Here is a 12849-nt window from a genome sequence, read left to right as displayed (position 1 = left end):
TTTACGCTTCTCATTCAATGGATTCGAATCACGATAGCAGCTTTGATAGTAGTCAGTGTCACTGTAGGATTGTGGGTGCATTGTCTGATTTCTGTTTGCATCGTTCGCAAAAATTCCTATATAAAAGAATGGCATGAGGTCTTCTTCTCAGTCTTCTCTTTAATAGTCAAAATACGAACCTTTTCAAATCCTAAATATTGACAACATGCTTCTAATCTTAACAATCTTCTGACAAAATAATAATATAACCGTTTTAGGTCACGCATCATTTTAACCTGATTTAACCATGACACCTTTCTTCTGTTAAACCTTCCATTGAGTAGTATTTTTGCAATTAAAGTGAAAAAAAAAAAAAAAAAAAAGGAAAAAAAATCTCTTACAGAAATAAAATCTTTACAACGAAACTGTCATTTGATGATTTTTATTTTATAGATATACAGTATTCAGCACCTTTTATTTTCACACACAGTTGAACTGGGTACCGTGTGCTTATGGTGAAAGTGGACTCATTTCATCACGAAGAATGGAGAGCCTCGATAAATAAGAAAGCGGCTTTAGGGCAAAATGTGGGAGTTCAGGGTCCTTAGCTCATTGGTGCAAGTACTATAGCTTAGTGGACAAGGTACCACTGGTGCTAAGTGTTTACAGAGTGCTCTAGAGAAATTGGCATAGTCTACTTTTGAAGGGATGATTTCACTGCTTCATTAGTTTTGTAAATAAACTAGTTTCTTTTTAAAATTGGGGTCACCTTATTTATTAATCAGGTTTCGTCTTAGCATAGCCTTAGAGGAAGCTCTAATCCTAGTAACCCTAATCATGGAGATGAACAATTACCCTGAAAGGCCCCTTAAAAAAAGATTTGTTTGTGCTATTGACTAGTGGTGGTCCCAGGATTTTCTGATGGGAGATGGAGGACCACTAAACTTTAATCATGTATCAGTAAAAAAAAAAAAAAAAAAAATCCACATTATTTTTATCATAAGGGACGGCTATAACCCTTTCAGTTCCTATTTGGGACCGCCAAGATTTTCTAAAGGTGGAGGCTAAACCAGTTTCTTGGGGAAATAAGAATTTTCTAAGGGATATGCTAAAGTAGTATTCTTGGAATCATTAAGCCTTACTCATCATATGGTAGTAAAAAAAATTCTCATTATTTTGATCATAAGGGGAAGGCTATCTATCTACCTCTAACTGGGACTGCCACTGGGTCGTTCGACATCTTACTCATGTACAGTTGAGATCCGTGTTCTCCTCAAAAACGCCTGCCACCATCAGAAAAATGGTTTAAGCAGAATAATGGCTGAAGTTGACTCCTGGATCCATCACTATGATCCTGAATCAAAAGAAAAAGTTAGCAATGGTAGCACAGAACATCGCCACCTCTAAAAAAGCTACGGTGAGTAAAGTCTGCTGGCAAGTGTATGATCATCACCCTTTTCGATGTGAAGGGCATTATACGTATATTGTTGAAAAATGCTGCAATATTCCATGAATAATATACAGTGAACTTTAATAAATTGAACCAGAAAATGGGCGAGAAAAGATGTTGAAACAAAAGAGGGTCCGATCTTCTCTATAACTAAATCTTGCCCTTTTTAACATTTTTACTATCTTCGTAGGAATGAATTACTTGTAAAAGTGGCTACTTTTCATAGTATCACCGAGCACTGAATTAAACGTCACACGAGATATCTTAAATCGTTTCTGAAACAACGGCTTTTATGATGTATTTGGAAAATGGGGGGAGAGAAAGGGCAATTTGCATTGAACTAAATGGGCGCAGTAAATTTATCTTAAATGTATCTTGTATTTATGTTAATAATTTAAATGAACTATCAGTTCAATAATAAAAAAAAACTTTCATATTTTTAATTTCATTTATCTCTCAATTTTTTTTTTTTTTTTTTTTTTTGTCGCCCCTCGGAGTAATGGGGATCGAATAGAACATTGTCCTAAACCATTGGTTACGAAAATATAAAGAACGGCACTTCCTTGTAGAAAGGTCCTCTGTTGCTTAACCCCCCCCCCGAGCATTTTCATTTCGGATTTCCCGAGCAAGTAGCTCATACATTTATAGTATTCTACTGTATATTATGTCTGTAAACTGTGTGTATATTCTCTTGTCCGTTTGCTTTTTTGCTAGAAGAAAAACTCCAGTATCCAGAATTAAAAAAAAAAAAACCTCAGGACCGACTAACTTGGCCACCCTGAAGAGAGAGAGAGATAATAATAATAATAAAACATTACGAAAGTTCCTTCCGCTTTTGTAGGGACTCGAACGCAGGCCACTTCCACACAAAGGAGGGAAGGCAGGGTGATTACAAACAGTGGCGAGGACGTGACTTGGATGTGTTCCAACCCATGATCTACGTGCCTCACGAAGAAAATTGCTCGAATTACCAGAGATACAAACCAAGCTGCTGCCAACGGTAAAAATATCTGATGTTCATCTGAAGTAGACACATCCACCTGAAGAAGTCCAAAGCCACCATAAGACCTTGTTATTCTTGAAGACCTCAACAGATTGTACAAAGCTAGCTTTAAAAAACGAAAGTATCCTCAATAACAGAGAACCCTCGGGCTTCGACATTCGCAGTAACTTAGGTTTCTGTTTCTGCAACTGTATGATCAGTTACAGCCAGTACAAGGATTTACAGAGGCTTAATCGACAGATGCTATATGAACAATTTAATATTCCGTGGGACAACCACACGTTTGAACCTCTTAACTAGGCTCAAACCTATATAAATATTACAGACTGTATCAGAGGCTTGCGACATTTTGCTAAATGATATTCAACTCGGTGTGTCCTGATTATTGCATGCTGGTCACTTTGGCATTTAAGAGAAAAATTTACTGCGCCGTCTAGGTCCTGCTGAACATCTGTTTCCTGTAGGTAAAAGAATAAAGGAGCAAAACATAACTGAATGTCAATCTGTAAACACTACTCTCAGTTTTGTAAGTAAAGAATAAACATTACAAACTGGCGATGCTGTTAACCTACTTTGAAAACCCCTGCAGTTGAGGGTGGTACCCTTTTCTTGTCCCCTCTGGCTTTCGTTACCATTTCTTAGATATAACCTTCCCCTCACCCCCATTTTATCCTTGACATTGTGCGGTTTACCTCCAAGTGTCTATGGCAAATTTAATGTGCTGTAGGCATGAAAAGGTTGCAGCAGACTATTCTAATAAACAATTTTCAAAGAAAAGCATTAATCTTAAATGCAGGATTTCCTGGTTTCTGAGTTATGGGTTTCATAACTTCCTTGTTCTCTAACTGCACGGTCTTACAATTGCGACACAATGAGTAAGGAGATGTGATACATTAACTTGTTTCTTCACTTAGTATTCCATGCTTACATACGACATTTAATTCTGGTAAATAGTACAGAAAAATATAAAAATGTTTCTCAGGGAAGCGAAAGAAAAATATCAAAATGTAATCAAAAGTTCCTAGGAAGTTTCCATCTCAAAATTTACTTTTCATCCAAAGTTTGTCAACAATCCGTATTCTCCATTTTTCTTTTATTACATGAATAAATAAAATTTTGTTTATGTTCCGTTTGAAAAGGCGTAGTACAGATAGAAATATAGAAACTTGAATACTTATAAAACTGAAAGTTTTGACAAATAGGAAAAGGCAGTAACAGTTTTCATTAGATAATTTCTAACAGGTAAAGAAATGTTATGATATTCGAAAGAGTATTATAGCCAAGTTGTTGGCAGTTTCATTTTGAGGAGTGATATAGTTTTAAAGTGAGCATATCTTGCTTTCGGCAAGTCAGTTCGTCCTTGCCTCAGGTAAAGAAACGTTTGATAGCAAAAGGCAGGTTTTAATAGTTGAGTAAGTAGAAAAATTGATGTGATGTGCTGTGATGCAGTGAGAAAGAGAATTAAAAAGCAGCCAAGAGGCAGTTGATGGCTGGAATAAGTCATCCAATAGAATGCTGCAGATGTAGCACTCCATTGGATGACTGCGATCTGTCGCTTATTATGAGTCAGAGCATGAGTATATTGAAAGTGTCTGGTTGAGCTCAAGTGTAGCAGATGAATTGGGAACTGGAGATGTGAAAATATAATGGTCTGCGAAAAGAATGAAGCACTCTTACGTCATGAGGATGATCGGTTGATGCATATGTGGAGGCGCCGTTGTAAAATTTAATCGATACGGGCAGAACCGTCCATAAACATTAAGAGCTGTGTAAGCCTCCGTAGCCGAGTGGTCAGGAGCGGGAGTGCAGTGGCACACGCTCTTTGAGTAGACCAGGGTTCAAGCCCCTGACTGCTGAATACGGTCGATCTGCCAACCCGCACTGGACCAGCATGGCAGATTATGGTCCATTTCCCTCAGCATGAATTGTTGAGGAGGCTTCCATCCTGCAGTGGGTTGATAATGGCTGCACTTTACCTTTTTTAAGAACTGACAATTATAGTATAAAGGGGGGCTAACGTATGAGTTAGTGAATAAGCTAAAGTGAATATTTAGCTAGATTGCACATGTGGAAAGAAAATGGTTGGTTGTTAACTCGTCTACAGCTTCCTGTAATACAACTGAAACAAACAGCCGGTTTTCTGAAATCTGCAACATTACTTCTGTTGCAATCAGAGAGCACATTTGAGTATCAAGGTTGGGGACAACTACACAATCCAGAAACGTTATGTGTGAGGACCTACATGGGATAATTGTAGAAATAAAGCAAGTTAAAACGACACCCAGCTTGTCTCTGTTTTATAATTTCACGTAAAATAACTCGCTTACTAGACATAGGCGCCTGATCAGTAGAAGCTCAAATGGGCAAGATCGTAGGTTAAAAACGATGCAAGATATCGAGCCCCAGTGGCAATCAAGAAAAGCACATTATTCTGTGGACGCGTTGGATTATATTCGCTGTTTTGCACAAAACGTGAAGAGCATCTCAAATAAGCTCCACGCCTTACAAACAATAGTGTTGCAAGACTACTTTGATTTTCTCTGATTAATACAGTACACACCTGGTTACGAAATGGTAAACAGCTGAATTGGCTAAAAACGGCAGCAATCACAAACGTGTAGGAGCTGGAAGAACGAATATATGAGAGGAGGAGTTATAATTTGCTGTCAAAATGAATACTAACGGACAAAATAACGAAAAAATCCCTCAAATAATGTTGAAGGAATATGCGTTACCTTTGTAAAAAGAAGATATCAGGGAGGACAAAAGATTTCAATATCGACAATTGAAAATTACTGTCAACAAAAATAGCAGGGAGCATGAATTTTCTGGGACCTTTGGTAACCCCCCCCCCCAGACCGAATCAGCTGCGGAGACGTCTGAAATTATGAACAGAATTTTGGAACTCCTGAAAGATTCACGGATGGGACTGGCTTCAATCTTGGAAGAACCAATGCAACCCTGAATGATGAAAGAGAGCCTAAGGAAGGCAATCAGCGATCTGCTCAACAAGGCCACTGTTCGGTCGAATAAATTTCCAATGTTTATAGTGAAATAGTCCATTTATAATAGATATATTACTACACGTATGGAAATTGTTTCCGATCAGATACGTTTTCATGACTGCAGTGTATGAGTTCTTTTTCCAACAGGATAATGCACTACTCATAGAACTGGTTCCAGGAACATGAGATTAATATCCTGCGATGCGATCTCCAGTTATCAGATCTCAAAGCAATTGAGCATCCACGAAATAAGCCGGAACAAGCTCTTCGGGGTACAGATCCGGAACCATACAATTTGCAACAACTATGGGAAGAAAGTGAGTTAATGTGGGTCAGCATACCTGGGGCACGCTATTGAAATATTCAGTGCCAAAAGCAATCTAGGCTGTTCTGAATGCTAAAAGAGACACCTGCTCGCTGTTAGACATGTCTAATACAGTCGTCACGCAGTGTATATTTATAAATAGCCTCGTTATTATAATAAATGTTTTATTCTGTTTAGTTTCAGCTTCAATTATCCACGAAATACAGTATACACAATTCTGCCCAATATACATATATATTTCTTAAGAAAATAACTCTCAGTTGTTGGATCTTCTGAACATATCGAAAATTAACACATTGGTCAGGTTGCACTGTGAGTCTTAGGGCTTTAACAAATACAGGGCAATGTTGAAAAAAACTCGCGAGTTAGGTTTAAATTTGAAAGTGTCTGCAATCCTGCTCAGACATGATAGGAGGGGGTATATGATGAGAGCATTCTCAATCAATTCGGCCCTGGAGAGATTGTATAAGACTCCTGGGCTAGAATTTTTCTCGGCGTGGCCTGTGCTTGTTAACAAGACAGGTTGCTTCTAGAGGGATGGGATACACTTAAATAGAAAGAGTGCAAGGATATTTGCTGATGCCATCGAGGCAGTGTTAGGTGGGTCGGAAAATTGCTAGCTTGGGGGGGACACAGACTAATAGATTAACAATAGCCGCAGGCAGAGGAGAAAGTGATTCTTGCACTGCTTCTATTGGAACTTACCTAACACAGCTATGTACTGTATTTACTTGTTTCATGATGACTTCCGGCAGTTCTTGAAATTCCAAGCACCTTACTTTCAAGGCTGCTCCTTGTTGCACTGCTTCTATTGGAACAAGGAGCAGCCTTGAAAGTAAGGTGCTTGGAATTTCAAGAACTGCCGGAAGTCATCATGAAACAAGTAAATACAGTACATAGCTGTGTTAGGTAAGTAATAGTAAGAACAGGTTCATGTATACTTGCATGTACACCAATGCTAGGAGGCACAGTAAATAAAATTGATGAATTTCAAGTGTTGGTCAAGACATCAAATATAGACATTGTTGGGATATCAGAGACGTGGTGTCACTAAGATACAAGGGATGGAAATTTGAATATGGAGAGTACAATTTATACAGAAAGGACAGACAAGACAGAAGGTGTGCAGGAGTTATGCTCTTAGTTAAGAAACACAACGTATAAGACAGTTCATCTAGTTCACATGAGTGGCCAGTGCAATGTTCAATCAGTTTGGTGTGACATAAGCACTGGGAAAACAAAAATGTGGGTAGAGTGTGTGTTATAGGCCAAATTACCCTAACGAGTACCGCGAACAACTGTGAGCCAGTATATCACATGTACGAACTGTACAAACTGGAGCAAATGTAGCATTAAGGGCAAGTTGAATAAAGGAATGGTTACGTAGAAGAGACAGAGAGTGGTAATCAATATCCACTGCTCTTTATGAACTAATGTTATTAGTGGAGTTCCTCAGAGTTCGGTGTTGGGCCCTTCGTTGTTTTCTGTATTTATCAATGATATTTTATGAACGCATATCAAGCTTAATGTCGAAGTTTGCAGATGATACAAAGGTCGGTATGATGGTTAATGGCAGGAATGACAGTATGCTATTGCAAATGAATCTAGAAATGTTAGGGAGATGGGCAGAGAAATAGCAATTGACGTTTAACATTGACAAATGAAAAGTACTGCATATAAGCAGTACTTTGCAGTACTGCTTATATGCAGTACTGTGCTAGCAAAAAAGAAACAAAAGAACATTGACAAGTGGTGGGCAGGAAATTATATTAACAGTCAAAATATAATTACTCTACACTCGAAGTGAAACAAAGTACAAGCAGTGCATTCGTATGCATAAAGCCAACTGTCTTCTATGGAATAAACATGAAAGGAACCAAATTCACATATAGATGGGAGATTTGGAAGTCCTCGTTTGAGGATGAGCTGAAAAGTATTCGATTCCTATATGATATTAACATTGGTTCGATTGCCAACCTCTCAGCCTTCCTGCATCGTAAGATTTCATCCGATCTCTTTCCCCTTTTCATTACCGTGTCACTTATTTGTGAATATTCCATAACCATTCTATCCAAATAATCAAAATAATTCAGCATTTTAAATGCTTATCTGCAGCATTAGTTTTTCATCAAGATTCTGATAACCTTAATGCTAGCAAACACTTTTCTTATTTCTGGCATTGTGCTCACTTTCACTTACCTTTTGTACTTGGTCTCCAAACAAAACAGGATTTGTGTACATAGAATAACCTTATTTCCAACTTTTCTGGAAACTTACAACTAAAGCTCTCTATACAAATCAAGAATAATTTAGAATATTATTTTCACGTCCCGATGGGAACGAGGAGTATCAGAGTTATCAATAATCCTCCACTCTGTCAAACAGACCTTCGGTTTCTACTATATATCTGTACTACGTATTATTCTTCGGAATTGGCATCTTTGCTTTCCCCACCTGCACAACATCCTTTCACTGGTGAACTTTAATCAGAAATGCAAGGATCCCCACTGGAAAGAAGAATTTAGGACAGGTTCCCGATCTAGTTATACCAGAACATAGTTATTAGCAGGAACCAAGAAGAACACATTAATCCTAAGTGGCGAACAACTCTAGACGTAAGGTCTTCAGCCAATCTCAGAAGCAATATCCAGTTTCACACCCTAACACCAGTAGAGCATAAACAACCAGACTCGCCAAATGCTTACAGATTTTGATTGTTAATGGTGACGTCATCCCACCTCTGATATAAACAACCGGATCCAGTAACTTTCCTTCACTCTATGATGTCATAGACTCTTCACACCAAACTACCTGCGTGATGTAACCAATTCTCAGCTAGAATCGGGAACCAGCTCATCTCCAGAAGAAAGTCATGTCAATCACGGAATCATGTTCATCTTGGAAGGGGTACCAGATTGTAAAGACTAACCCAGTTTTTTTCAATAAATAACGGGCTTGAAATAAAGTATTTCGTTGCATAATAAAAGGAGTAGGCCCTATTATTTTGAACTCTATTACTTTGTCAATGCCCTCATAATACGAGGGTCTTCACAAAGCTAATACATCACGTTACTTAACCTGTAAGGCTAGTTAACAAGATTAACCGATAACACAACCTCTTAACGCGTAATCTATTCGTAAATGAGCAAAAACAATCGAATAGCAAAATCTTCTATGCGAAATGAAATAAAGAACAAATAAATCAGAGTGCAACTGGGAGGTTTCGAGACGATCTAAAGTTGTAAATAAACCAAATTTTTGAAAAGGGTCAGCACGGAATTAAAACCCAGCAACTCGTTCAACCTCGTTTTACCAGAGACGAAAGGCAGATTTATTGCTACAGAGCGATAGTCAAAAGTGTTGTGCGCACCTTTAACAGCATTAAAAAAAAAAAAAAAAAAATAGTAGAAAATAGTCATTGCCGTTACTGGCACAATTACATACAAAATCAAGTTTATATTGAAAAAAAAAAAAAATCAAATTCAAGGTTCTTTGCTTTTGCTCTTTGCTACTTGGTTAATGATCATCGCTAGAGGTAGGCAAGTTAATAAGTTAGCTTTATTATTATTATTATGAGTACCGTGTCATGTTTAGATCATATTAGCTAAATAGTGGCAGTGGAGAGGAGGTGGCCCCGCGTGTGTGCTGTCCTCTCCACTGCCCGAACCTTGCTAACTCGCGCCTGGACACACTCCAGCTCCGCAGATGAGAGACTCAAAGAGATCACCAGAGTCAAAGTAGACCTTACGAAGTGTGGCTATCCCATCGACGTCCTTGACAGGTGTGATCTACAGGCACGCGACAACGTGACGACCAACAGCAACGCCAACAGTGACGAGTCATCCACGAGGGCATTTATCCCATACTACCCCAACCTGTCACAACAGGTCGGTAGAATCCTAAAATCATATGGGATAAAATGCATCCAACTCCCAGGCAAGAAACTGCGTTCTCTTATCTCCAACGTAAAAACACCCGTCCCCACTCTTCTACAGAGCGGTTTGGTCTATCGCATCTCTTGCCGTGACTGCACCAGCTGCTACTTTGGAGAGACTGGACGTCGACTCGAGAAACGTCTCTCAGAACATAAAAGGGCGATCCGTTTGGCAGATGTAGAACACTCAGCTATCGCCGAGCATGTCTGGACAACCCGCCACGACATCGACCCACACCGCGATGTCGTGGTTGTGGACAGGTCCCACCATTACCTAAAGCGCACCTGGTTGGAATCGTTAAATATAAAATGCTCGGATGCCTCTTTGAACAGGAACAGTGGTTGCCAAGTTAACCCCATCACAGAGGCAGTAATTCTATCAATAGACAAACGCTGGCCACGTCACCACCATATGTCACAGCCACAAACATCAACAAACCAATTAACCACGCGCCTCACGCACCATCCTGGCAGTGCACATCTCTATTCCAACTGCCATTCATGTATTCAATCTGAAGAAGGCTGCCTCCCAGCCGAAAGCTTATTAATTGTAATTGTGTTTAGTTTGCTCTGAGAAACAAAATAAATTTTCGTAATGAATCCAGAGCACGTAGGCCTTTTGTACTATGTTTTTTCACTTTCTTATTCCAAAGGTGTTTTTCCTTCTGCTTGGAAATTTGCTCATATCCAGCCAGTTCCTAAAAAAGGTGACAAATCCCCCCCCCCCTATCCAATTATCGTACCATTGCAATTACTTCTAGTCTTTCTAAAGTAATGGAGAAATCAATTAACCACCAACTCTTAAACTACCTAGAAACCTTCCGTCTGATCAACGATCGCCAGTATGGATTCCGTCAGTGTCGATCCACTGGTGATACTCTGGCTTATGTTACCCATTTATGAACAAATTCAATGGAAAAGTTCGGTGAAACACAAGCAGTTGCTCTTCACGTCTCAAAGGCTTTCGATCGTGTTTGGCATATAGGTCTTCTAAACAAGCATCTTATGGTCTGCCAACTGTTTTTGGTAAATTGGTTATCCAGTTTTCTCTCTGATCGCTCACTGAGGGTGATGGTAGATGGCTCTATCTTCTTGCTTCTCCACTAATGCCGGTGTCCCCCCAAGGTTCAGTTCTTTTCCCCACTCTTTTCCTCTTGTATATTAATGACCTTCTTCCATCGACTGGAAATCCTATCCATAGTTTTTCCGATGATAGCACGTTGCATTCCACTTTCCATTTTGAGAAACCATGCCCTGCTCAATCAGCTTCAACTTCTCGAATAACTGCTACCAATTCCTTAAATGCCGATCTCCAGGTAATTCTCCAGTGGAGCAAAAGCAACTTAGTTGATTTCAATCCTTTTAAAACTCAGTCTTGTCTTATATCTCGTCAAAAAGGATTTTTCTGCTCCTATGCTTATCTTTGGTGACACTCCGATTTCTAAGCAAAATGATATATCTCTTTTGGGGAAACCAGTCCGAACACGTTCCGCCACCAGCCAACATCCATTTACTGTCCAACTTCAAACTCACAGAACCAACTTTTCATCTTCCTCGTTTATTCATTCTACTGCCGTTTTCTGGAACAACCTTCCTTCATACGTATTTCCTAAAAATTAGTCTACAGAAGTTCAAGTCTATTCAACAAATATCTTCTTTCGTCTTCTCAACCTCCAACCCAAGCACGGTACTAAGTACTATAGGTTCTAATACATCTCGTATTTTGGTTTTCATTAAAAAAAAAGAAAAGAAAAGGAGTGCTGGATTTATTCACTCTAACGTCCTTGGTTGAAAATATCTTATAAATTGATTCAGGTTACCTTTACTTATCACTGCATGATTTTAGGTTTAAAACAAATCACAGGTAACCTTGGAAATAAAACAATTAATTAATCAATCAAAGAGACAGATGTTTTAAGCAATTTAGAAATTTCCCCACTGACTTGACTAACTATACTAATTATAAGATATTAGGAAATACGATAAACTCATTGATTGGTAAACAGAAGAACTTACATTATATTAAACTATTTGGTAATAAATCAACATAGCAGAAAATAAGAAAAAGACCTGCGATAATTGTGCAGTCAGATATAAAGTTCTCTGAACAGTCCAGACAGGCTGCCCGGACAGCTCATGGGGAGTGCATCCGTGATATACACTAATTTTTCCAGCGAGGATAGGATAGTGATTATCCCTTTGTATGAGGCAATTGTTAGGCGACATCTTGAATACTGCATACAGATCTGAAGCCCCATTTTAGGAAGGATGTAGAGCAGTTGAGGTGGGTACAGAGAAGGGCAATGAGGTGAGGGGAACAAACGAGTGCTCTCACCAAGAAACGCTTCAGTTCTGCAAATTGCAGTGTCTGCAGACTAGGCACCTTCGAGATGGTCTGACTGAGGAGTTTAAGGCTTTAAATGGATTGAGCAAATTCAATGCTGATGGATTCTTCTTCCTCTTGCTCAGACTTTGGACATGAAGGAGCATATATTCAAATTAAGGAAGGATGGCTGCAGAATAGATGTATGGAAGTTTGCTTTTGGCCAGCGAGTTGTTAATTGCTGGAACAAACTTCCATTTGATGTGAAAGTGGATAGCTTGAATAAATTCAAGAAAGAACTAGAAAAATTGTAGGAGGGGATGGATAGGTGAAATGGGAAGTTTTTTTTTTTTTTTTTTTTTTGCTGTCTCACACCATTTGCCACTACTTATACTAACTCAGAAACAGAAATGGGACAAAATTAATAATTCACAAAAGAGACTTTTCTTTTTCCTCCTCTTACATTCTAAAACTGTTACCTATCTTGCAGCAGAAAGATATCCTTGTATTAGCAAATAAGTTTGCTCTAACCTTTAATGATGTATCACATTTAAATGAGAAAAAAAATAAAATTATTATATTAGGATTAACCGTAATTTAATACATAAACCCGTATTTTTTTCCCCAGTTTCTGAGGAAAAAAACCTTGCTATCTACGCCTGAGACCGACTCAGCCACGGAGTGATAAAAGCCCACTAAAGTTCCTCGCATCATCAACGGGATTCGAACCCAGGCCTTTTCCACCCGGTGTGGAGAGGACGGTGACGATTCCACTGTGCTACCGCGCAGACACATTTAAATGTGAAGCTTTGTTCTCTACAACCAATTAG

Source organism: Mastigoproctus giganteus, chromosome 8 (assembly GCF_048544385.1).
Source record: "Mastigoproctus giganteus isolate SK-2022 chromosome 8, ASM4854438v1, whole genome shotgun sequence".
Lineage (NCBI taxonomy): Eukaryota > Metazoa > Arthropoda > Arachnida > Uropygi > Thelyphonidae > Mastigoproctus > Mastigoproctus giganteus.
The sequence above is the reverse complement of the archived record's forward strand: the minus strand, read 5'-3'. Positions refer to the sequence as shown.